Source organism: Gymnogyps californianus, chromosome Z (genome assembly GCF_018139145.2).
Source record: "Gymnogyps californianus isolate 813 chromosome Z, ASM1813914v2, whole genome shotgun sequence".
NCBI lineage: Eukaryota > Metazoa > Chordata > Aves > Accipitriformes > Cathartidae > Gymnogyps > Gymnogyps californianus.
In genome coordinates this window covers 64,190,645-64,217,279 of record NC_059500.1, presented here as the reverse complement: position 1 = coordinate 64,217,279, position 26,635 = coordinate 64,190,645, and positions in this window count along the sequence as shown.

The window sequence follows — 26,635 nt, the reverse complement described above, 5'->3', positions numbered from 1 at the left end:
AGTTCACTATAAATTTGTCCTATAAGCACTTTACTCTAATGGCTGTTGTGGACCACAGGGTATGAATCAGGCGTGTGCATGTATAAATCAAGAGCAATTCAGCTAAAGGAAACGGTGCTTGTGTAAGACCAGCAAAATGAGGCCCTCTATAGCAAGGAAATTTACTGATCTTTGTCTCAATTAAAGTGGTGTATTGGCAAATGTCTTAGTAACTGACAGGTATAGATCCTGTGAGGTACACCACCATAGTAGTAGTCTGGAGTCCCTGTATCTTTGCAGGTAAATTTAACCATTTTGTGGTAGATACTGAAAAAAAAGTTAGTAGCAAAAGACCGAGTCAAACAAACACAAACCAAACAAAACAGACAACCCTTGAAATCCTAAGTCACTTTTAGATTAAATAACATTGTAATCATATGGATTTTAATATATAAAATGGCATAGACGCAATGACAAGATGCAAAATACCACACTAGCAAATTATATATAGACTTAATATATTATCGTGGCATATGGTCATTATGAGAACTGATGGTCATATTTTAATTAAAGGAACAATTGTTCTGGAAGGGTTGAAATAATTTGTAAATATGGGTCAATCTAGTGAGAGTTTTGGATGAAGTTTTTTTTTTAAATAGAACAACACTTTTCAGCGTTTTTCTTTAGAAAAAAAGAGATTAATTTATTTTAAATGTTTCATATTCATCAGGATTTATTTTCCCATCATCACCACAACTCTCCCAACATCTTTGGTTTGAAGTATTCTTTTTCTCCATGATTTCCTGCTCTCTTTACCCTCTTCAAGCAGTCTGAGCAATGAAATTTTAAAAAATGTTGTTTTCCTAGATTTAGCCAGTACCTGATATTTCTGAGAAAGGGAATCCGTATTTAGCCTCACAAACTGCATAAAGAGTTTGGAAATTGAGTGCAGTATATCAGGAATGTGGCTGGCTTGGAAACCTGAATGCAGGTCCCAATGTTCCTAGATATTCACAGTCAGGCTTCTGGCCTGTGATACATGTCTATTTTAACAACTTCTCTTACCCATTGTCCTGGTTTCGGCTGGGACAGAGTTAACTCTCTTCTTAGTAGCTGGTACAGTGCTGTGTTTTGGATTTAGTGTGAGAATAACGTTGATAACACTCTGATGTTTCAGTTGTTGCTAAGTAGCGCTTATCTTAAGCCAAGGACTTTTCAGTTTCCCATGCTCTGCAAACAAGCAGGTGTGCAAGAAGCTGGGAGGGAGCACAGCCGGGGCAGCTGACCCGAACTAGCCAAAGGGGTATTCCATACCATGGAACGTCATGCCCAGTATATAAACTGGGGGGAGTTGGCCGGGATGCGCGGATCGCTGCTGGGGCATCGGTCAGCGGGTGGTGAGCAATTTCATTGTGTGTCACTTGTCTCTTCTTGGGTGTTATTTCTTTTTTTTTGTTATATTCCTTCTCATTACAATTATTATTATTCTTAGGTAGTAGTGTATTTTTATTTTTACTTTAGTTATTAATCTATTCTTATCTCAACCCACAAGTTTTACTTTTTTCCCTTTCCTCCTCCCCACCCCACTGGGAGGGGGGAGGAGGAAGCAGCTGTGTGGTGCTTAGTTGCTGGCTGGGGTTAAACCACAACACCCATATTCAACCGAATTTCAAAATAGACACAAAAGTAGCTGGATAAATATATTAGGTTAGCTTTCTACCCTCGCTAACACTATCTTTTTTCTTTTTTTTCTTTTTTTTCTGAGGGCATGAAGCCTGTCAGAACTGAAATGCAAGTGGCAATCATTGAATCAAGTCAATCTACCGTGTCGGGGTGGAAGACAGTTCCACCTGATAAGGCACCTCACCTCTACTGTGTGTGACTGATGTAAATTCATTCTAGTTGCATTTGCTCCCTTGCTTCATCTTGCACAATTTCGTCTGGAGTACAACAAAGCAAGGTATTTCCTGTAATGTCACCTTTTTCTGTGAAGCATGTTGGATGCAAATGAAGCTATACAAGGTATCATCATATATGCATCACACAGCTTCTGCAGTGTCAATTTATCTTCCTTCAGGGAGAGCTAAAAAGAGCAGCATGGAGGATTCACAGGGTATGACAATGTACAAGTAAGATAAAGGCTTCCCTAAACCAGCAGCGTTAACTGGCTTCTGTGAGGGTTATTTTTCGAAGAGTTCATCCTTTTGGCATTTATTTCTCACAGTTCTTAATGGAAAATGAATTAACATTATTCTTGAAAATTATCTTATTTCAAGTTATTGTCTTTTTGCTTACTTTAGTACCTACAAGCACATGCACAACAATGAATACATCTTCTACATTTAATTACTTTCTAACAATAAAGATCAAAAAGAGGTTTTAGAGATAGCGCTTGATTTCTAGCAAGAAAGAAAAAATCATGAAAGACCTTTAACTCCATAATTTATTCTTTTCTGAGTTCCTTACCACTGTTTCTTTCCAGACTAAACCTAACCATTGTCTTTTTAGTCAGATGTTGAGCACTAGAGAAAAACTTTTTTGAGTATGTCACAGGTTTTTATTTTATCAAGACTGAATTTATTCTTTTTCTGAGGTTTGTTTTAACCAACTACACTTTTGCTAAATTTTACCTAAGAAACACCCCTTTGTTTTGTCTCTTAATACATTACCACGCAAAGAGCTGCAGTCTTCGTTAGAAACAGATTCTGAGCAGTCTAGAAATAAATGAGTAATGGAAACTAGGTGGAAGTAGGATGTAACTACAGACCATGAACTTCCATGAATGAATGCATGGATGGCGGGATTTAGTTTTTCTAATCAATAACATGAGTTTCCTGCTACTCCTCCTTGAGGCCACTTATTTTTCTCAGGGATTTGGAAGACCTGCAGACCTTGGCTTCACAGGTCCACGTAACCCAAACTCCCATAATCAAACCAGTTAGTGTACAGGCATTAAGACCCTTGTAATCAGAATGAAAATTGAGTAACGTGAGAAAACAAAGGGCTGAAGAAGATACAGATCATCACAACTCAAGGTAGATGCTTGAACACTTTCCTCTTCACACCCTTACTTCTCTGTGCAAAAGACAACCACTGCCAAAATTATATGATTCTTCAGACACCGTACAAGAGATATAAGGTCTCAGAGTGCTAGGATTTTTTCTGCCAGAAAAAAGTGTGTGTGCAGTTATCATTTGATTTGATAGTTCAAATCAGGTTTCAGTTTTATTTGTCATGGCAAGGAGGAGAAAGGAAGTTGCAATGGGAGCTGAAGCAGCTAAATTCTCAAAGTATAATGGGTAGCAAGCAAAGGAGAAAGAGAAGGGACACTGGATGGATCAGGACAGAATATACGCTGAAAAACCAATTCTAAGTGATTATAAACCCAACATTCTCTTGCAAATGGTCTCCAGTGTTCAGTTAAAGCTCTAGCTTTTGCAAATGTTTCTGCCAGTAAACTGACTCAATAGTATATTTATATAAAGCAGATATGACTGAATTCATTTTTCTAATTGGAGTGAGTATCCACAGGCGTTTTGAAGCAGGCACCTAGTGCCAATTGCATTGCAACTTTTCTCACAGAAAAAAACCCCAAGAGAGTATGACCAGGTGTGAAAGTTATGTGGTGAATTTCTCACATTACATCAATTCAAGGAATTAATAGTGTGGATGAGAGTTTTTTCTAATGAATTTACATTCTGTCAACTCATTTGAAATAATTGCATTTGACTGGCCCAATTATTGTGCAGGAACATGCTCTGCCATTGCCTGATATGATACTTGGCACAGTTTGAGCACATACCATGGCACATATTTTTTATTACTTAAGAATCTGAGAAGTACCTAAAAATAATGAAGGAGGAGTATATTTATTCCTATGTTTTCAAGTGTTTGACAGCTTTCCAAAGCCTTATGTTCAGAAAGCAGTCCTGCAAAGCCTTATTTGGCATGTCTTATTAGCACTGTCTGAGAGATTTCTTTAAAAGATAGCTCAGATTTTATAGCCAGGAGACACTATTGTGTGGTCTGATTTCCCGCCCCAGATTTTCTTGAGGAAATTATTGCTCTTTGCCCACTAAATGTGCTTTTTAGAAAAACATGCCACAGTAAGTGACAAATATATATGATCAGACTAATCACTGCTGCTTTCTGAAGCTGCTTTCATGTACTATTTAACAGGTCATTTAAGCCAAACATAACTGAAGTTCAGGAGGAAGGGAAACAGGGCAAAAAAATACATTTTCTTTGTTATTAATCTAATCTCAATCTTTAAAGTTTTTATGTAAAAATCAAGGTAGGCAGTAGAAGTCAAATTGCTTCCTCTACTTTTCTGAACATTTTAACACAATTTCCACTTTCAGTAACCTCAAGAGGATACGAAGAGTTTTTAGTCAAATCCAGGATATGTAACAAACCCCTGTTCTCATTGATTGATTCTCCTCTCAGAGCAGAGAGTATACACTTTTCTACAGTCATGCTAAGCTCTCATAATGACTGTAGTAGTTAGAGAAAACAGCAAATTCAAAATCTTACATGCAGAGCCTCCAGATATTAAGACCAATATTTATTGTTCTTTAAGCAGGGTAGTCTTTGAACCTTATGCTACAGATCAGAGACTTAAAAATATAACCTTTTTTCTTAGATTTTAAAATCTGAAAATAGACTCCTTTTCCTGAAACATCCAGAAAGTCACTTGCACAAACCATTCTGTCAAAAACTTGTAAATCAATATATATAAGCAAAAAAATTTGGCTTGAAAGAAACAGCATATTTCAACAGAAACATTTTACTGAAAACATTCTGAGTAGCTCTTCGTAGCATGTCTATAAAAATAGTGCACTGCTACTAGAAATGCATTTAATTAAATTGATAAACATAGTATGTGAAACCTGCAAGCAAAGTGAAACCTGACACTGCTAGAAAATATTTTCTGAGCCATTGGATAATGAAGAAGCTCCCTTCTGACTGTTTTAGGGATCATTTGTACTACTGTTAATGATATTAGACAGGCATACTAACATCTTTAGGCAATGTGATCCATGCTGTGTCTTTCTGTTGCTTGCTTGTTCTTTAAGAGCTACAACTTGCAGTACAAACAGCAATGTATATTTTGAGAGCTGATGTTCCCTAAGTCCCAAAACCTAGACTCAAAGTTACATAAAAAATGAAAGCTAGAAATTTTTCACCAAAAAGGAAATTTGATGCTCTGCAATTTGGAAGAGAAGCACAAAACTGAAATACACCCAAAATATTCTAAAGACTATATCCTCACCCCAACTCCTCCAATTTTCAAAGCACCATACATTTCTGAGGAGCATTGGCTTACTCTTGGAAGTTTACGTCAAAGAGGCCCTCCAAAAAGCTTCTGAACAAACACTCCTTTACAGAGCTTTTGCAGGATTTGTATACCTTCTTGGTATCATACAGTGGAAAAGGAGATTGGATCCTGGCCTAGCTGCCAGGTTGTATAATTTAGTTCAGAGCTTACACTTCTTTAAAATGTAGTAATTTGCAGAAGTCATGCATAAGGCAGTCACAGGTTACATCGCCAGAGTCTTTTTATGCTAGTTTTACTCATCACAGATCAGCATTCATTCTGCAATCACTTCCTTAATATGAAGGCGTGAACTTCACCTCCCCCTGCCAAGACATCATGGAGTACATTCTCCTTTTCCCTTTTGAAAAAAAAAAAAACAACCCAACTTTTTTGCTCCTAGTTAAATTGAATGGTAATTGGCAATATGTTTTGAGCATTCCGTAGTGTACAGGGTACCCAATACCCTGAGATATTCAGAATCTTGCAGAACTCCTCAGTTTAAGGAGAAAAAACATCTTGGTACTTGACAAAAAAAGAAAGAAGAAACAAGACGTGAAATGTCACACTGCCTAAAATAAACCAGAAATCTTCTAAAAAGGGCAGACTTAATAAAGACAGAGAGATTAACATACTTTTTTCTTAAATGAAAAAATGTGATTTTTCTATATATTTAAAATCTTACTTAGAAATTCAGCAGTACTTCACTTCTGAGATTTTATTCAATAATCGCAGAGGAGATCTGCAGGATACAGAGGGATCGCATATGGAGAATTAGGAAAGCTGGAGCTGAGTGGCTGCAGGATTCTTTTAAAGTAAAGTAAAGCCTGACTCTGGGGCTCAGATAACAGTCATGTGTAGCAGCCTGTGCTGTTCGCTGATCAAACCAAAGGTGTAGAGTTCTGTTTGGGCTACCAGCACATTAACAAAAGGCAGACAAAACATAACTGTGCGGTTATAAATGCTTTACTGGGCAGAGACACCAGCAGCACAAGAAGTAGAGAAGGAAATAAAAAATGGCATAGTGCAGACATTATAGATTAAGCCAGACACAAATCAAATGAAGGTTACTTTTTTGCTGTCTGGGTTGTAAACCTGATTAATCAATTCACAGTAATGTTTGAGCTGCCTTAATTAATACTTGGTAAAAGTACTAGAAAGCCTACAATTACAGCTGGAAAAGGGAAAATTTTCAGAAAATAAAAATGCTGCTTTGGCATTGGCAAAGCCTAAGTTAAAGAACCTAAAAAAGAACAAATGTGGAAGCTAGAGGGGGGAATAACCACTGGCTTGTTGTACCTGGGCTTTGGTACCTTTCTCTCCTTCCCTTCATTTCTTTGAATCTAATCACAGGTTCCATTTCTAGCAAAGCCAGCTTTAAATACTTGTTTTGCTGAGATATCCCTCTTAAAAGAAAACCTAATCATTACTGTAAAAAGTAAAACAGCAAAAAAATTACCCTAATATTTGCATTATCAAAAATCATGGCTATGGCTCCCCAAAACTTTCTGTGCAGAACTTGCTGAACATCTGACTCCTGTGCTGATGGGTCCCTGTGAGCTCAGGGGACAGCAGGGCCCACAATGGTAAGGGAAAAAGGCAATCCAGCAGTCTTATTCTCTTTATCCTTTGGCAAATCAGTATTCAGTGGGGTTCAGACTGGAGGAGTCCTTAGAGTGAAGAGAAAATACAAATTTAGTGGAGAGAAGACCATCAAGGTAGAGGAAATTCATAATGAATTTTAGGAAAAAGCACAGTCAATCACTAAGAGAGACTGGTTAGAAGATGAGATCAAGAAGAAAGGCAATTTTGTTTCATGTGTTTCCTTTTTTTACTGCTGAAATGGCAAGAGGAAAATGAACCAGTGATTTATTTTAAAAATAAACAGGGAAAACTGTAGAGATTGATAAGCTGATTCAGACATCTCTGGCAATAAAAAGGGTGAAGAAGTGAAAGAAAGAGGACAACATGCAAGAAATGAATTTTCTAGTGGCAAAATAGTTTGCCTGTATGCCCAACTGCTTCTTGACATTCCAGGAGTGTTCTGCATCTCCAGACACATCATGGGGGAGCCGAAAGAAACCTTTTCTGTGCACAGAAGGTATTTTGCATTAACAGATTATTCTGTGTATTGAACAGAAAGCTTTTGGCAGAAAAAAATGGGACAAGAAAGAAGAATTGGGCTAAAATTAATAAAAAGACACATTGAAAATTCAGATCTTTGCAGGACCATACTGCATATGCAGATATAAATAAATGCAACACTTCTTAGATAAATATGGTCCATGTTCCCAAAATGAACTGTGAGGAGCTGAGTATATATGACCTCATTCAAAATAAAAATTGTTGGCAAGTAGACTGAATGAACAGAATTATAATGTTTTAGTGAAACAAAACAAACACTGCAAAATCAAATATTAATATTATCTTAATATACAGCCTATTCTGTACAGTAAACTAAAACTACTATTGTTCATTCTATACAGCTAAACAATGTTCTTCATGTCAATACATAGTATCAAAATTATCCCAAACTAAATAACATTTTCTAAGGGAATATTTTGCTCACAAACCTGGAAGAGTGAATATAAACAAACATTAACAGCAGAAATCTTGCATTACTTTCAGGCTCTTCATTCTGCTGTAGCATCTTTATCTCAGAATCTCAGAATCACAGAATGGTGGAGGCTGGAAGGGACCTTTGGAGGTCATCTTGTACAGCCCCTGCTCAAGCAGAGCCACATAAAGCAGATTGCCCAGGACCATGTCCAGACAGCTTTTGAAGACCTCCAAGGATGGAGACTCCACAACCTCCCTGGACAACCTGTGCCAGTACTCCGTCACCCTCAGTAAAAAAGTGTTTCCTGATGTTCAGAGGGAACCTCTTGTGTTTCAGTTTGTGCCCATTGCCTCTTGTCCTGTCATTGGGCACCACTGGAAAGAGACTGGTTCTGTCTTCTTTACACTGGTCCCATTCTTGTTTTCTTCTTTGTTCCCAGATTTGAATAATAGTTTTCAAAAAATTATGTTTGCTGTTCTTTCTGTCTTTGTATCTTGTTTACTTTGATTTTCCAGCTTGTTTGCCCTGAAATTGGTTTCTGAAGAGCCAGTTTTTGCTAGATGCTTCTTGCATCATGGTCTGTATACTCTGTATGGCTATGATATTCCTAACCTAATATTTTCAAGAGTTTTTTAAAAAAGCTCTATTGGGATTGTATAATCTTCTAAATGTTCTGTGGATGCAATTTTGCTGTTGCTTAATTGTGACCACCTATTAGTACTGAATGCTGAGCACACTGTATTTTAATAAAACACAGTCTCATCAAGCAAACAAAAGTTCTCTCCAAGTGAATTCTGCAATTTTCTTTCTGTTGCGTGATGATAAAAAGTGAATCACTGTGAGTGAGGGGGAGGAGGAGGAGAAGGGAGAGAAGCTGAAAGTAATCAGACTACTTCTGATTAGCCTTGCAGTTGAAATAATAGAAAATTACCATGCCAACAACTTTGTTGGTTTTAGAAACAAACATTGCAGCACTGGAGTCTGTCATTAACATTACTGTGGATTGCTTCAATGCACAGTGTATTTAACTGTGGTCTTAAATAAGAAAATGTGCAGAATATGGAGCAACAAAGCCTAACATGAATAGATGTGTTATATCCACAGAGACACATGCCAGCATTTGGTATAGGCAGTGTTTCTCTGATTGCCAGCATGACCCTTCCGAAACCATTGAGTTACTGGTCTCAGTTTATTAAAACAAGGAAATGGATGTGGTGACCTGAGAGGGCCTTTCATTTTTGTTTAAAACTGTACCTAATTGTATAGCTTCCGGCTCACAGGTCTCCCTCCAACTGGAAGGAGGGCTCATCCTCTTCTCCATTAACTGTCATTTAGTACTTTTTTCTTTCCTAGTAAATCACTCCTAGCTATTTTTCCTTCTTCAAATTCTTTCCATTTGTCTTTCAAATAACTAAGTATCTAGACTTCTCAATAGAAGATGCTTACTTTAAGGATTACATGCCAAGATTTATAAATCCAGAGTGTAGACAGTGAGAGCAGAAAGGGCATACCTTCCAAAAATGGGCAAGTACTTGTACTGGGTCTGGCTGAGATGGAGTTAATTTTCCCCACAGCAGCCCTCATAGTGCTGTGCTTTGTACTGGCAGCTAGAAGGGTGTTGATAACACACCAGTGTTCTGGCTACTGCTGAACAGTGCTCACACAGCGTCAAGGCAGTCTCTCCAACATTCCCTCCTCACCAGCAGACTGGGGGTGGGCAAGATCTCAGGAGGGGACATAGTCAGGATAGCTGACCCAAACAGGCCAAAAGGATATTCCATACCATATGATGTCTGCTCGGCTATAAAAGCTAAGAGGAAGAAGGAGGAGGAGGGGCATTCATTATTACGAAGTTTGTCTTCCGGAGCAACCACTACGTGTACTGAAGCCCCACTTCCTGGGAAGTGGCTGGACATCACCTGCTGACGGGAAGTAGAGAAAAAAATCTTTTGTTTTCCTTTGCTTCCATGCACGGCCTTTGTTTTTGTTTTATTAAACTGCCTTTATCCTGACTCATGAGGTTTTTTCCATCTTCTTTTCTCCCCCTCCATCCTGCTGAGGAGGGGAGTGATAGAGCAGCTTGGTGGGCACCTGGCATCCAGCCAAGGTCAACCCACCACAGTACTCTTCCTTCCTATTTTACAGCACTAGGTGATAAATAACTGTTTAGATCAAAGGCAACCGAATAAGCTATTGGCGAACTTCAGCACCTCTGAAATACTCTGAGACACAGGAGTCCTAGTAAAAAATCTTAAAGAAGCCTGTGAGCAACAGGACAGAGATTGGCAAAATTGGATTATCTAGACAGGCTGAAAACTGAGAAACACACAGTTCAAATTTTGATTTATCCAAAGAAAACTAATGTGTTTTAGACTAGAGACACCAATGTGAGAATAATAACTACTGATCAATTCATTAGTAACTGATGCTGCAGAGAGAAAACACTTCTGGTCCCTTCATTAACTAAATCCTGTGTCAAGCCATAACATTTGAAAAGTCATCCAGTGCTGATTTCAAGGATGGTGGATTGACAGGGGGGTGTTTATTTATTGATTACATTTACATTTAAAAATAGGCATTAAACCTTAACATGTCTAACTACATTTTCCACTGTTAGATGCCAATAGGTCTTTTCATTTTAAAGAGTTTCTTCTCCTGCTGGTAAATACTTGTAGATTGTGATGATATCACCTCAACTTTTTCTTCCATTTGCTTTAAAAAAGGTTTATTTAACCTTTTCCTCGAATGCATGTCTCAGTACTTGTTTGTCGCTCCTTGTTATTCAATGAGTAAAAGAGACAAACACATGTATTTTTGAAGGACTATGAAAAGCCTTGCTCGATAAAGGAGTGAAAAGACAGAGAAGGAATCTGTGTCTTTCAAGTACTTCAGAATGAAGTTAAAAATAACAAATCAAGAGATACTTCCAACCTTGGGTAAGCAAAAGCAGTGTATTGCAGCATTTGCCAGATCTTGTCACCTCCATGTGAGCTATATGCTAGAAAGAAAAAAGCCCAGGCACATCAGTTTGGACAAACACTGGCCAAGAAAAAAATTACTCTATTTGCAATAATATGGGTAAGAAAAAAGGTCATAACCTGGTCTGAAAGTAAAATTGAACACATGCTTTTGTTGTAGACATTAGAAAAACTCCAGATGGGTAACATTTGCACCAGTCCTCAGACAGGCAATGCAGAAAGAATAGAATACTCAACTCCTTGAAAAGTGAAGGGGTCCTCATTATCCATGATCTTACAGTGCCCGGCAGCAGAAGTTTAAGAAGGCCTAACCAGGCATTTCCTTCTCTCTGTTTTTTTTCTCAGGGAGTAAAAGTTCAAGAGTTGATTTGCTACACAAAGGATTAACAAGGAGATGAGTTGCCTTTGCTCAGTGAAACCTACAGTCCATCTGGTGTTGATCCCAAGGAAGAAAGCAGGTGTTAGTTGTGACACATTTTAACACAGTTACACAAGTTTTGTGCAAAACATCCACTGCACAGACACTTCCGTTGTCTTTACACCCCCTCTGAGCCAGAAGTCAGGAAATCTGCACTGGTCAGGGCTGTCAGCTGTAGTGGAAAACTGAGGAGGCTGTAAAGAGTATTTTCCTGGCTTATTCTTTGTTTTCAGTATTCATCTGGGATCAGATGGGGAAAAAAATCAACAGTGCTAGTGATGGTTCAAAACAGGACAGGCAGGGCCCAACTGTTGTTGAAAATCAAATCAGTAAGTTTTGAGTTCTTCCTATGAGGTACCTGTGCTGAACTATTAGTTGCCTGTAAGTTCCCTGCACGCACCAGTAAAGCTATAATTTACATTGCCAAAATGCAGCTGTGTTGCATGCCAAGGGGAAATAAGTCAGAGACTGAACTTCAAACTTGGATGTGGGGATATGAGGTATTTTTATCCCTGTATTTGCCATTGGTTTCCTTTGTGACGCCTGCAACTTCTTCCTCAAACTTTTCAGAAAACCCCACCTAACACAAATTAATCAGCTCACAGAGGGACTTCAACGAACATTAAAAATGCATGTCCATAAGCCTGTTGGTGTTTTCGAGCTGGGATCAGACATATGCTTTTCCTGTGACCCTGAACACTGCGGTCATGGTGTGCCCGGCTGCTTTACAGCTAAGCAGGGAACCAGACACAGACTGCAACGAAAAGCCGCATCCAGGTTGCCAATGTTATATTTTTTTCCTGAGAGAGGCACTCTGTTTCCTGAGTGGAAAATGAAAGAACAACTCCCTCCCTCCCGCCCTAAATAATTAATAGCCCAGGGGTTAGCGCATCCGTGCAACACGTGGAAGATTCAAACATATCTCCAGCATAGATTAATGAGTTTATTGATGGGTCTCTTCAGCTGGACCTGTTTTGTTATGTGGAAATATGTAAACATTAGTTGGCTAGAGAGAAGGTGGCTTTGAGTTTGTGAGGTGGAGGTTGAAGATCCTGCCATGATGAATGCTTGTACAAAATGGTGTGTGTCCAAGAAGAGTCTGAGAGTGACTCACCACTGGACAGCCAACAGATGAACAGACTCAGGTGCTACAGGGATGTGAGCCTGAGTTTTTCACTCCTAAACAAATTTACTGCCCTTTGTACTGGTCAGAGTGGGACATCTTCATATGCCTAAGAATTTAATCAGGTGGGACATTAACCAACAGTTCATGCAGCCTGACACTTGATTTACCATGGCAGACTACTGTTAGTAGTGTGTTAGTACCCGTCAGATTTCTAGATATCAATCAAGCCGCATGAACAGTCAAATAAATATATATTGTGCATGTAATATCCAATTGCTCTGTCAGTGAAGGGCATTGGAAGCACTGAGGACTTGTATGTGTCCAACTGGACTACAGAGAGGTATGTTGGTCATACTTATAAACCTTTTCTTTGGCAGGTCTCCAAGGGACACCTCTGAAGAAACAGAGAATTGATAACCCCCAAAACCCTTCAACATTCTCAAATTTTTTCTCATCCTTGCATAACCAGACAAGAGACTCATGTTATCTGGATCTTTACAGAAAATAACTAAGGCAGTAGGAAGATTAGTTGGCATGCCCAAAGTACATGTAATGTTGGTCATGGAACTGAATGAAAATTGTATATAAGCTGAAATTCATCCAGCTATTCCAGGTTTGGAATTGGCAAAAAAATTCAAACTGGATTTCTTTCAAACTTGAATGGTGTCAACAATGCGTAAAATCAAACTTCACCTCAGGAACAGTATAAGCAAAAAGAGGGAGTACGAAATAGAGAAAAAAGGAAACATATGGAAGTTAAATGTAGGGTACAGGAAGTATCCCTCATGTGTCTTTCCATTATTGCCATAACAAATTGAAATATGAGGAAATGCACATACTGAGTAACAATCGCAACTATCTTTAATTCCTAGCAGTTCAACTTCAGCCTGCTCAAACTTTTCACTGGGGGATAAAATAATTAGATCTTTGCTTCCTGATCATTACATCCAATTAATATTTATGTCTACCCAGCCTACAGGACACCTCCTCAGAGTGCATCCAGAAATGGGGACCAGAGTGCTGAAAGGGTATCTCATAGACCGCTGTTTCAGTTCCTCCATATCCCTGAAGAACCCTAACTTTGCATCCAGAAGTCTTCAGAGAAATTCAAAGCAACCTCTCCATCTGAACAACACAGGGGCAGAGACTGCTGAACTTACAGAGCATATATCTCTGCAGCTGCCTCCAGGCTGGGACTGTACAGGGCGGGTTTTCCAGACCCAGCTTGTGTATTCCTCAAGTCTTAAGGTGGAGATTTTTCAGGATTTTGTGGTCCGCATGGTAAAGAAAATCTGCATGGATTGAACCTTAAAATACTCTGCTGTGCAGGCCCAGGTGTCTGGTGACAGGACCTAGGACATGGTGTATCAGAGCCCAAATGGCAGCCTAGTCACCCATGGGGCTGGCACTGAGCCTCTGACTGCCAGATCACACCTGCGGCGGGGGGGACTCCTGAGAGCCGCAAACCCTCACCATCCCCATGTGGCTCTGGGAGACTGCTGCCACTTAGTTTCACTCAGCTGCTGTGACACCTAGGGTATACAGCTATGGAGGGTTCTGGCAGTATATTTAAGGGGGGAAAAAAAAAAAAAAGATGAAAAGGTTGTGGTATCTTCTTTTTTTAGAAAGGAAAGAGGCTTTTCTTGAGGGGGTCGAGGGGGAGGGTAGGAAGCCTGTGAACCACAAATCCTCCCCTGCAGTCATATGCAGTTAAAAATGCTGGATACCTTGCCTTTTTTAATCTCTAACTGGGACTGAAAAGTAGAAATAAATTGTTGTGGAAGGTATAGTTGTGTTAGGATGGAAATTTTAGCCTTTTAATTTGAATTTACTGTTAAATCCTCATCTAAGGAACTCTGTCCTGTACGAGGCAGAAAATATTGGATCTAATCCAGCAGGTCATTTGAGCACACTTATTTTTGCTAAGTCAATGGTGCCATTGGCTCTGATGTGATCCCAGAACTTAACATTAAGTATATGTCCCAGGGCTTCATGGGGTTGGGCCCCAAAATTTCAGCATCTTACTGTTTTTATCTTACTGTGCCAGGTGAAGCCCCTTCCAAACACTTTCTTTTTGAAATGAAAGAGGAAACAAATCTCAACTATATTACTTATGTGAGTTACCTTATATATGCAGGCTGTGTGTCAAATCTTCTCAAGAATTTTATCATTAAAACCTTTATAACAGCAATTAGAAGATTTTCCAGTATAGAAAAATTTAGATAAGGGAAATCACAGTAAGCTGAGCTCTCATAAAGTCTAAAATAATTATCATCTAATTGTGGCCTGTTCCATTTTTAAATTACCATAACGTAATAAGATGTGCAGTTTTGGAGAATACTATCAACTTCAGAAAATATTATAAAATTCATGAAGCAAAAAAAAAGACTAAATTCTGAGCACAAAATGTCAGAAACTAGTATTATGAATGTTGAGAGGAAGGATAACAAATCTTAAGATTCAATAATACATCTATTTTTCCCTTAAGTAACAGAGAAGCATATATGATTGGCAAGTCTTGTGATATGCTAGTAAACACTTTATGACTTACTATTTGATCAAATTTGCATTTAATATAGAAAAAAAGAACTTCTATTTCTGCTTCACGGTAGACAGTTTGCATCATTTATGGAAGTATTATTAGTTTTACAGTACCAAAAAAAAAAAATTCTTTTATCAGTTGCATGGCTGATCATCTGCCTACTTTTAGTTTGAGGATTAAATGTTTATCATTAACAGTTTTTGAAGTGTCGAAATGAACAAATTTTTGTTCTCTGCTTTAATTCTGTTGTCTGCTTGATAAGTTTTCCAGCACATATGGAAGGGTTAAATGAAAAGTATACTCAATACCTGCTTCAATAACAGTACCAACAAGGTTTGCCAGTTTCTAATTTTCCAGGTAGTACCAACGAAACCTTGGGAACTCCTACTTCATTCTCTTGCTTCATAACAAGAGCAGCCTGGCCAGAATATTTATCTAAATGGAAAAAGCTTCTTGTTTGAGTCCAAATGTTGAATCCCTCCGCTTGCTCTTGCCATGACATTCAGTTGATTAGAAGTTAATCAACTTCTTAGTTGATTAACTAAGAATCCTTATTTGCTCTTCAGTTTCTCCCCTTTTTCCTTCTTGGCAGCTGTGGCTTCTCTGTATCATTTAGCCACAACAGATAGGTTGTCTTCTACCTTGGTATCACTGCATCCTCACCTGCAATACTGGCTGCCTTCTCAACACATCAGCCCTCTCCCGTGTGAAGAGGAAGAGAGAGGTGGAGATGAGAATTCTGCCACATTACTCTAAAAGTATTTTTTTTTTAAATGGTAAAGCCTGACATGAGCTTTTGCCTTCTTATTCCCTGTGACTGTGGCCTTCTACTTCCAGTGCACCCGTGGTACCAACTACTCCCAAATCACACGTTTCTCAGTAAGCCTTTCCTTGCTTTCTTCATACTGTCCCTAATACACAGAAGAATCTTCTTGCAAAAAAAAAAAAAAAAAGCGTATTTATTTTATGCTTCCTCCTTAAATACTCCTTTGCCAAAATGCACAGTAAGAATCTCGAAAAAGCCCTGATACCCTGAAGACTGCCTCTTCCTCTGACCAGCATCATCTCACCATCTCCTCCCTTGCCTGGACCTAGCTGCTGTCTCATGTATCGGTCCTTCTCAAGTGGGTGTCATGAACCCCCATTGCATGAACTGAATGGAGGCCACGAACCCTCAACTACCAATGGAAATGGGAGCTGGCTGCAAAAAGAAATTTGAGAGACACTGGTTTTAGATTGTAAATTTTGTGGACAGGTTATCTTCTATGTGTATTATCATACAGAGTGGTATCTGTGGCTATTTGCCACCTTCATTTAACTTTGGTGCCTTTTTTAAAATGAGCAATTGTGATTACTAATGAGGATAATTTTATAGCTGCTGTGAATAAGCAGGCATAAGTCTAAGGTATCTAGGCCAGAAATGACAAAACTTTTTGGGATCAAGTACCATATGAATTCTAAAAATCACTCTGGATCCATGTTGGTGCCAAGTTTGAGACCTGTGCCCACACTTTACCACTACTAGGCATTTCCTTAGCAGAAGCAGAACTGCCTGGATAGTTTGATGTCCCATGACCAGGAGCACGTACACAGCACCACGTAGTCCTAGTTGCACAAGGAAGGGTAGGATGTCCCTTTGATAAATTGTGTCCATCAAAGAGGCTGGGAGGCTATATAATATCCCTTATCTAACCAACCACTAGCAGACGAGGTGCAATCAAAGGAAATGGCTCATGGCTTGTATGTATCATTACATCCTGATGAGGAAGCTGAGAGCAAACCAGAATGGCTCTTGATCTGCTGTGTGAGAGAGAGCAGCCCGCGGTCAGTGGCTGGTCACCTCAGTTTCCTGAAGCTGTGATGATGGCTGCTCTCCAACCTTGCACTAAGCATAGCTTGAACACGCAGAGGAAATGGGGGGTCCACAGGGAACAACTCTGGTCTACTTAGATCTTATAAATAATCCTGCAGAAATTTCACATAGCTTTTCTCATACTTTCAAGCAAATGTGGCAAATATCTATCTACCTGGATAGTATTGATATCAGAAAATCCCTGAAATGTCTACTGAACCTTTCACCCATTGCTGGGAGATATTTTTATGAACTACAACAAAGGGAGAACAGAGCTAAAATCATTCTGCACTGATGTAAACAAACACAGATCTTACTGGATAAAAATAACACATTTTGAAGTCACTGATATCTTTAATTGCTATGTATTTATCAATTTATGTGGCCAAAATTCTGTTCTGTTTGTGGCATAATTAACCCAAATTGTGTTATAATGTGATATTAGACCAGACTTTTCCTATTTACAAAGCTGTGGCCATTACTTCCAACTTTCATATTACATCTAAGCAGGCTGTTCTAAATGAAATTTCCAAATTGCTGAAAATATCCCTTGTGAAATGAACTTAGTAAGCTGACTTCTGGGAAAGTCACTCTGCTCTAAGTCATTTTGAATTTACTCCATTCAACTCCTCCCCTGACTTTTTATGTTCTTATTCAAATGTGATGTCTTGTCTACCTACAGTGTCAATTTCAGTCATAAAATTGGTTGAATCAAATACTTAAAACCTCCAGAACTACAGGCAAATCTGCTAAGACAAAACCTTCCTAATTAAGTAACTGCTACCTTGATATTTTTATCAACATAGAAAGTTAATACATGCTTCATTTGCAGAAGGACCATATAAGTAAGAGGAGTTTGACTACATTATATCAATAAACTAATTAGACTACATTTGAAACTGAATAATCCAGATTTGGTACTGAAAATCATTGATACCACCAACAAATACAAATTCCAGACAGAGTCAAACCTTCCTTTATTTGCCCTTACTGAAAATTATATGCAGGCATGACACACTATATGAAGATATATTATTATAAACATCATTTTTTGGTTTACATCTTCAAAATAACGTAGGTGCACAGTTTAGATCTGCAGTTGCTATGACTTCATGTGCAAACACAACAAAAACACCACAACCACCTTCTCTGTGAAAATTCACAGGGCTAAAGGTACTTTTTGACAGGTTGTGAGACCTGGGCTACACTGACAGGCTATGTCTAAGGACTCCAGTGTTCCTGCATTCTAACTTACTTTACCCTATTTTTGCAACAACTGCCTTTAAATGCTTCATCTGAGTCACATGATTCTGCTTTCCTGTAAGCTTCCTTTACTCGCACATCCTCGAGGCTAATTACATTTTATCTCTGACAAAAGGTGCTGCACGCCACTTCCTTCCTACCTGGGGTTTCAGTCCAAGACCTTCCAAAGGAGCAACACTCTGGACTCTCACCCGGAGAGGATACAAAGCAGCACAGTAAGACTGAGGGGAAAGAGGCTTCTGCTGCCAAGGGTCACAGGGCATTGCGTAGCAGGAAACAGACACTCTACATATGATGATTCTGCACGATTTATTTGGCAGGTGGGGAGGCTGAGAGCCCACACTGCAACTGTGCAAGTGTAGGGACAAGTTTCCTCAAACAAATAAATGTGTGCCGCATCATTCACAGGCACTTACTGTGCCTGAAGTCTACTGTTGTATCTATCCTCTCCTGAAAGACAGAAGTAAGGAGATGTGCTTTGCAATCTGGTCACTGCCAAATGTGGTCTGGAGACGGTGTTGCAACCTCCTTCTGCTTCTCTTCCTTCATATACTTTGTTTAAAGTGCTCTTTGCCGGAGGAGCAGTGAGTTTCATTTTTTATGCAGGTTGGTTACAGGGCATGTATTAATGTAAGTCAATACCTGGATGAATAGGATTGGCACAACTCAGAAGAATGTGAATGTTCTGGTCTCATTTATTTCTGAGAACCCTTGTTTGCTGCGTATCTTACACATAGATACCTGCTGACAGTGAGATAACTGGCAGGCTGAGATTTGTCATCCGTCTGAAAGCAGGCTTTTGTTATCTAAGTTCCTCTCTTACCCGCTCATGCCATAGGAAAGGAGTGTGGTGATCTGGTCTCCTGAGACCGTGAAGCTATTGCTTGCTTCATGAATAGCAGAAGGGACAAAATCGCACTGAACTTATCACAGTGGAATTCCCAATTTCCTTTTTTTGTTTCATCTACTTTCTCCTGCATTGGGAACTGGCACCTTTTTGAAGAGAGTACATCGGAGAAACCACTGCACCTTTATGATAATTAGAATAAGTGGAGAATTAAACCCTTCCTTCAACTCAACTGCTCCCCACTACTAGCACCCATCAATGGGGAGTCTAGATCAACTCCTGCTGAAAAATTATTCCTTTTGCTGTTTTCCAAGCAGTTGCTATTGAAGAGTTAAGGTGGCTGTAGGAGATGAAAACCTTCAGAAATGGGAGCTTCACAAAATACGTAGAAGCACATTAAAGAGAAAAGAGAAAGTTAAGAAAACATTAAAACTTTGAGTTATGAGATGCTACACAGAGAAGTGGTTCGCTCAGCCCTCACATTGTCCCCTTGTGTACACACATCATGAGATAAGATGTAGTCCAGGATTCAGAGAAATACTATACCTCCTTTGTAGCTTCCCCCAGTTATCAAGATTTAAGGGCTGCTTTCATCTCTTACAGGAAGTTTTTGAAGCCCACAAGTGCTTTATGTGTTCAAACATCTCCTTTTAATGCTAAGAGAAGGGATGGTGAAGAGCTACTGTTAGAAATAACCAAAAGCAGGCCCCACACTCAGACAGATGTTGGACACAGCCCGCATCATTGGTAGAATGTCCTACTGAGGCAAAAAACAGAAATAAAAGCTGTCCCATAAAGTAATACACCATGATGCTTGCAAAGCAGCTTCTGCCACAAGAGTGGTAAGCCATAAAACAGGCATTGTTTAGTAGTGGACAGTTGCACTTCATCCTTAGCTAGCAGAAACTGGGATAAATCCATTGACTTCAAAAGAACTAAATCCATTTGCACTGGCTTAAAATCTGCCTTATTGCTATTTTCTCTTTTGTCTGAACAAATGGAATTTTGGCTGAAGGAAACTAGTTGATTTTTAGCAAAATTATTATAAAAGAACAATGCAAACCTGGTTAATGTCTTTATAAAACTACTTTGAAAAGTCCATTTCTCACGGAGGTTGTGTTTAAGATTTTTCAGAGCTTTGCTTTCTAATTTCATTAAGGTAGTGTTACAAAGCAGCATCAGCTGTGACTTTAGTTGCTCACAGTGAAAAGATCAGGTGTCTTTTTTAATATGATATTTAGACATTTGACTTCATTTTTCAGAAAACAAGGCCCTCTCCTAAAAATTAGAATTGTTATTACATAAGTTAGGGTTTTGTTCCAATCTAACAGGAAAGATGAAAAGAAAAAAAAAAATAGCAAGAATGCCCATTAATGGAAACTAGAAGCTTAAAGAGTTATTTCCATGCTACCAAGTGTTATTATCCTGTCTGGAAAATTTAGGATTCTAGTGTGGAAAATGCTACAGAGGATAATTAGAATCAATCCTGCATTTTATGATACCTCAGTGCTAGTGCAAGTTGCCAGAAAATCATCACTGGGCAGATACTTATCTTCTGGCACATTTCAGGATCTCAGAAGTCATGTTTAAAAATTGGCACAGCAAACTGGACAGAAATACGAGCTACTCCATAGTGCCCAGCCAACAAGACTATATTATTTTGGAAGGATCTTTTTTAATGATGAGAAAGGCACTGAGTCATTACACTAAATAAGCAATCACTAATGAATTTCCAGAACTAGGATGAGCTTATGATTCAGGAAATTTTTTTAAAGACACAGAAATTCTTACAGATCTCTTGCAGACCGTGTGCTGTGCTCTGAAGTTCTCCCCTCGAGTCTAAGGGGGGCCACTGTAAATCTACTTTGTGACCCTTGTGGAGCAATGAAAGAATCTGGATGTTCAGAATATGCACCCACAAATGAGATAGTCCATATAAAAACGACCAAGTCAGACATACTGGTGCTCATTTTTGTGCACACCATCACTGTACACATATTGCATTAATTCATAGATGGGATGAAAGAAGAATGAGTATAATTTTTCCTGATCTCCCCTGTATCACATAACATTAAATTTCCCTCCCTTATCCCTGCTCAGAGCCTGAAAACTTGCACTTCAGTGACATATACCTTGTACATGTTAAAATACATGCCAGAAAAGCAGTCTGTTCTTGAAGATAACAAGAAATGGAACATTTATCACTTCACTTGAAATGTTGCTCCAGTGATTAAACATTCTCACTGTTTAAAAGATGAGTTCAATGTTTAAAAATGTGTTTAACTTCAGTTTACATGAGTTCACCTCCCAGCCACTGGTTTCTCTTATGCTGTTCTCCTGGCTGTGTGGATGGTTGATGCAGCCCTGGAATGGATTTGCCTAGAGATTTTGTGGAATTGCCATCACATCTAGATAGAGCCATAGCTGATCTGACCTGGTGGCGAAGACAACCTTGCTTTGAACTGGAGGTAGGACTAGATGATCACCAGAGATCCCTTCAAACCAACACGTCTGTGATTAAGAAGTATTCAGTATCCAGTAGGTCATTACAAGGAAAGAACAAATACAGAGCAAATAAATTTCAGTTTCTTTCTCCTCTGACTAAAATTCTCAGCCTTACTCTGATACCTCCTCATAAAGATCTTGCCAGAAGCTCAAACTGAGACCTAGCAAGCTATTTCTCAGACACTGTGGGCCAATCTATCCACTTAAATTCAAAACACAGAGATTGTTCCTCCCCCCACCCCAAACCTAAAGCACTCATTGACACATTTCCTAAAACTGCTAGATCCTTTTTGTGGGGCACCTTTACTTAACACCTTTTCTATCAATCTTTCTCATGCAAAAAATGACATTTCCCTGCTTCAAACAGTACATTATGCCATTGCAAATATTCATCAGGAGATAATACGGCAAAAATATATTAGCCTGTCACACTTGTCATGCCAATTCTTCCTTTGTCCCCTTTCCCAGCTTTGTCTTTTGCTTCCAACATTTCTCTTTATCTGAGCTACATTCCCTCTCATGTTTAGTTTTTAAGCTCCTCTAGGTAGCACCCATCTTATTGGTCACTGGTGCTATAAGACACAGCAGATGATGTATGGTTAGCGCTTCTGGTATTGCTATACACGTAATAATAAAAGGCTGAAGAATGAAAAGGCTGAATTTACGACATGGATATAGTCCTGATTGATAAGTGTTCAAGGCATTTTTGTTTTGGAGGGAGCATCTTTGACTTTCAGATTGGGAAAAGTCTTTTTCTTCAGATCCTGACAAACAAATCAAGAAGAAAAGAAATATTTCTTCAGTGACCATTGTAGGTGATAAACTCATTGTATATAGGACATTTCAGAACTAGTCAACAAATATTTTTATTCTGTACACAACAAAGAAACTTGCAGCTGTTGAGATTTCTATGCATGTCTGTGAGAAGCACTGCAATCACTTGAAACTAATTGTTTGACTAAAGAGCAAATGACAGAATGAAAGCTTTTTCAGCAAGAACTTGGGGGACTGTGGGAAGGCGGAAAGGAGATGATGTGCAGGTGAAACCACCCTTGCCACCCCATGGGAGCAGCATGTACAGTCAGAGCAAAGCCCAGGTGGCCAAGAGCAGGAGCCTGCCATGGGGCTGGTCACCAGTGGGTGTCCTCCCAGGCCTTAGGGTGAGAGGGGGCTTGGAAACACTTCAGCTCAAGTCCTGGCTCCACCGAAAAGGATGGGAATACTATCACTGCTTCAGACGCAGCACATTAATTCCGCTACACAATGTAGAGCACTTAAATTTACATTTAAAATGTCTGAATATCTAATGTTCTATTTTGAAAAGTGTTCCCAATTTTAAAACTGGTTGGAAAACTGAGCAAGATATTGAGAAACAGAATGAAAAGGTGAGACTGAGAGGAAGGAGTTGCTCTGAAGACTCATTTGAGTCAGTGGTGTCATTCTGAAGTGTAAGGAATTTGTCATTTGGAAAGACTCAAACTAAAACCTTTAGAAAACTGCAACCTTTAGAAACCCCATGTTTGCATTTTGGAAGTTACGTCAAACCCATTTTCTAGGCAAGCTGTGCCGCTTTTCATCCAGATTTATGGGAGGAAAGCAATGCAGTAGCATTATTCATGGAGTTTCTTAGCAGAATCTACACTTCTTTGAGAAAACCCAGTAGACCAAGTTCAGTCCTGATTACTTACGTATTCACTAAGGTGTATTGAACCTATGATGGTATACTGCATCCTAACTTTTTTTCTAGTAGTTTGCTGCCTTTATTAGCAACTTTCTGCTCTTTTGCTTTCTTTGTCTCAGTACAGCAGTAAGAAAAAGATTTGAACTATTCTGTCTTGTTTCCTTGGGAAACTAAAATAATGAGAACAAGCTACCTACCCTGCCTCTTTCTCTAATAACTTCAGAACCCTGTAGCCAATTTTAACCAAATTTAAAATTTACTGAGACTTTGTAGGAGTCTCAGTGAAAGATCCTACAGATATCACGAGAATTAAATACTGAGTATGAGAGATATGCTACTAGGAAAGTATGCAGCATGAGCTCAGCTGTCACTAGATATCAAAGATATTCACAGGCCAAAGCTATTGGAAGCCAGAAAGTCACAACACAACTTGTTTAGCTGTACCTGTCTGGTACTTCTCTTCTCTGAGGAGGAAGGAGAAGAATGGGGAAGTGCTGAATGTGGGGTTCAGGGAATGGAGGAGACAAGGATCACTCTAATAGCAGCAGTTATGAAGCCTGAATAATTTTGAAATTTGAGATAAAGACTAAAATCTTTTTATTTTTCATGGTTCTGACCAAAGAGAAGACAAACTGTGTATTTTCAGTTGTTCATGTTTATATTTGCATGACCATTACATTAATGGACCGTAGAACTGATAGCATGGTTCAAGAGAGAAAAAACAAAGCATTGTCTGCTATGGTGGTTCCCTTGTGCAGGTAGGGGTCAATTTTGCATTTTACATTGAAGCTAATTGTAGCCCACATACTGTTTTATCAACGGTCATGGCAAGCTTGAGGAAAACAAAAAAGCAATGCAATCATTGTGCTTCATAGTATGAATAGCATTTGATGACACATTACAGAAACAGCCAGAAATAACATGAAAAAGGATGTTTCACAGAACAGATTGCATCATGAGCTCCAGCTACCAAGCTTAGGAGGCTGCATTTCAACCCTTATCCATCTGTCTATGTTCCCCACACAAATCATGTGGTTTTGCCCTTTCTATTTCTCTGTTTGGAAGATATCAAGACAGCTAGAGGCAAGAAGCAAGTGGAAGACTCTTGGCACCTGCCAGTCCCAGTAGCAGCATGAGTATGTGCTAGGGGCAGACCCGTGGTGGGGAGCAATGATGCTCAAGTAGTGAAATTCTGCTAGGAGACATGCTGCTCACCTGGTCGCAGGGACAATCCCTTTGGGGGAGGAAAAGCTCAGCACCTCCTCTGTCTGCTCTACTCCATCCAAGCAGTAGACTCAGTTGTTTTTTCTTTTTAAAAGTTAATTGTGGTTTAGTATTTTTTTTCTATCCTTTCTTAAAGTGTGTGGGGAGGGTTGTGCATGGCTTTTTGTTCCCACTCTTTTTATGTGCTTTAAATAGCATAACACATAATGTTGATATTTTCTGAAGATTTTTTTTTTCCCCATTCGCTGTCACAGCTTTTGCATGAAATGCTTAGATGGTGGCTTAGTAGACGACAGTCTGGAAAGTCACCCCTAATAGACATGTAGGTCATACTTAGATTTTGATATAAAGGGAAAAAAGTAAGATTCAGCTGAAGAAGTGATTTGTCATGGCTGCAGGTAAACTCATAAGACAAATTACAAACTCAATTTGTGGCAGAGGATATTTGATAATTAAGTTATTCTGCATCCCAGTACCCTAGTAGTTATAACTACTAGGGTTGTGTATTTTCCTGTTACATATTTGGAAATGGCAGTCATTTTGGAAGCTATTGACACCTGAAAGTGTAATACTGAGCATGACAGAACACAAAAACCCCTTCATTTTACAGTTAAATAAATAGTAAATTTGTACTGCTTACATACACCTACTTAAGTATTTGCACCAATGATCAATTTTATAGAGAGTTATATGTGAGATAACTCTGGGCAATACCACATCTGCTTTAGTTTAGTCATTTGAACTCAACAAGCTGAAAATCAGCTCTGCAGAAAAGGATCTGGTAGTCCTGGCGGACTTGAAGGTGAACACGAGCCCGCAGTGTGCCATTTGGGCAGAGACAGCCAACAGCTTCCTGGGCTGCATTAGGAAGAGTGTTGCAAGTTGAGGGAGGTGATCCTTCCCCTGTACTCAGCATTGGTGAGACACGCCTGAAGTGCTGTGCCCAGTTCTGGGCTCACCAGTACAAAAGAGACATGGACATACGGGAGTTAGTCCAGTAGAGGGCCATGAAAAAGATTAAGGTCTTGGAGCTTGGAGCATCTGCCATGCAGAGACGCTGACAGACAGGGACATACAGGGACAGACAGATCTGGGACTGTTTAGCCTGGGCTCAGGGGAAATCTCATCTGTGTGTATAAATGCCTGGTAGGATGAGAGGGAGAGAGCAAAGAAGGGGGAGTGAGACTCTTCTCAGGGGTACCAGTGACAGGACAGGAGGCAATGGGCACAAAGTCAGATACATGAACATCCACGCAGACAAAAGGCGGTCAAACACTGGAATGGGTTGCCCATGGGGCTTTAATCTCCGTCCTTGGAAATACTCAAAATCTGACTGGACGTGGCCCTGAGCAACATGATTTAGTTGATCCTGCTTTGAGCAGTGGGGTGGGACTACACAATCTCCAGAGGTCCCTTCCAGTCTCAACTGTTTTGTGATGCTGTGATTCATACATTTCCCTGTATTCCCCATATGAGAATACAGTCTCTTTAACAAGCTGTTTGGGTGTTGGGACTTACATTGGATAATATAATTTAAATAGATGTTTCATATGTATGAATTCAACTTAGTCTTGATTTAAAAGGAGAGAACTATTTGGATTCAAACAACTGGTACAACTTTCCTCGGAAAAGTTACTACAGGATGAACTACACTAGGAGAGTCTGACAGCCAAAGCATGCCTTGCCTCAGTGCTGCCCTGTTGACCTGATCAGTTAAATTAAAGCACAGACTCAGGGGAACACGAGTGTGTAAAGCAATGTCATGACTTACCATGACAGCTTGGAAGACATGATTCAAAAATCAGTATAACCTGATGTTGGTAAAGATCTGGACTTCTTACCCAATTAGTAGATATTAATAGGGCCCCAAATAACAAAATGCTACCTAGACTATATTTTCTATCATTTAATGTATCACAAAGTTCTTTTATGGGCATTTTGTGGGAACAGGTGTGCCATAACTCCTGCCATTTCTATTCCTTGGAGTTCCTTGAGCAATCAAGAGTGAGGACTCCAGCCCAGTGGGCCAATTTCTGTTTATTATCTCCAGAACATTACTATCAGCCACCTTTCCTTTACATTTCAATAGCTCTCAATAGGGGAGGACTCCTTTGTAGTACTGAAAGTGTGTCTTTCCTCTGCTTTTATGACTTCTCAAAATAAACATTGAATGGATCCTGTAGTACTTTTTTGAATATATTTAAGGAGCTAAGACAATGAATCTTGTTTTATAGATCCAGGCTTTTTGCATTCAGAAACTGAAAGCATAAATCAGAAGAGCCAGATTATGAGGCACATACAGTTTAATATCACAACAGTAGACAAAAGTAATTAGAGATGTCTGCT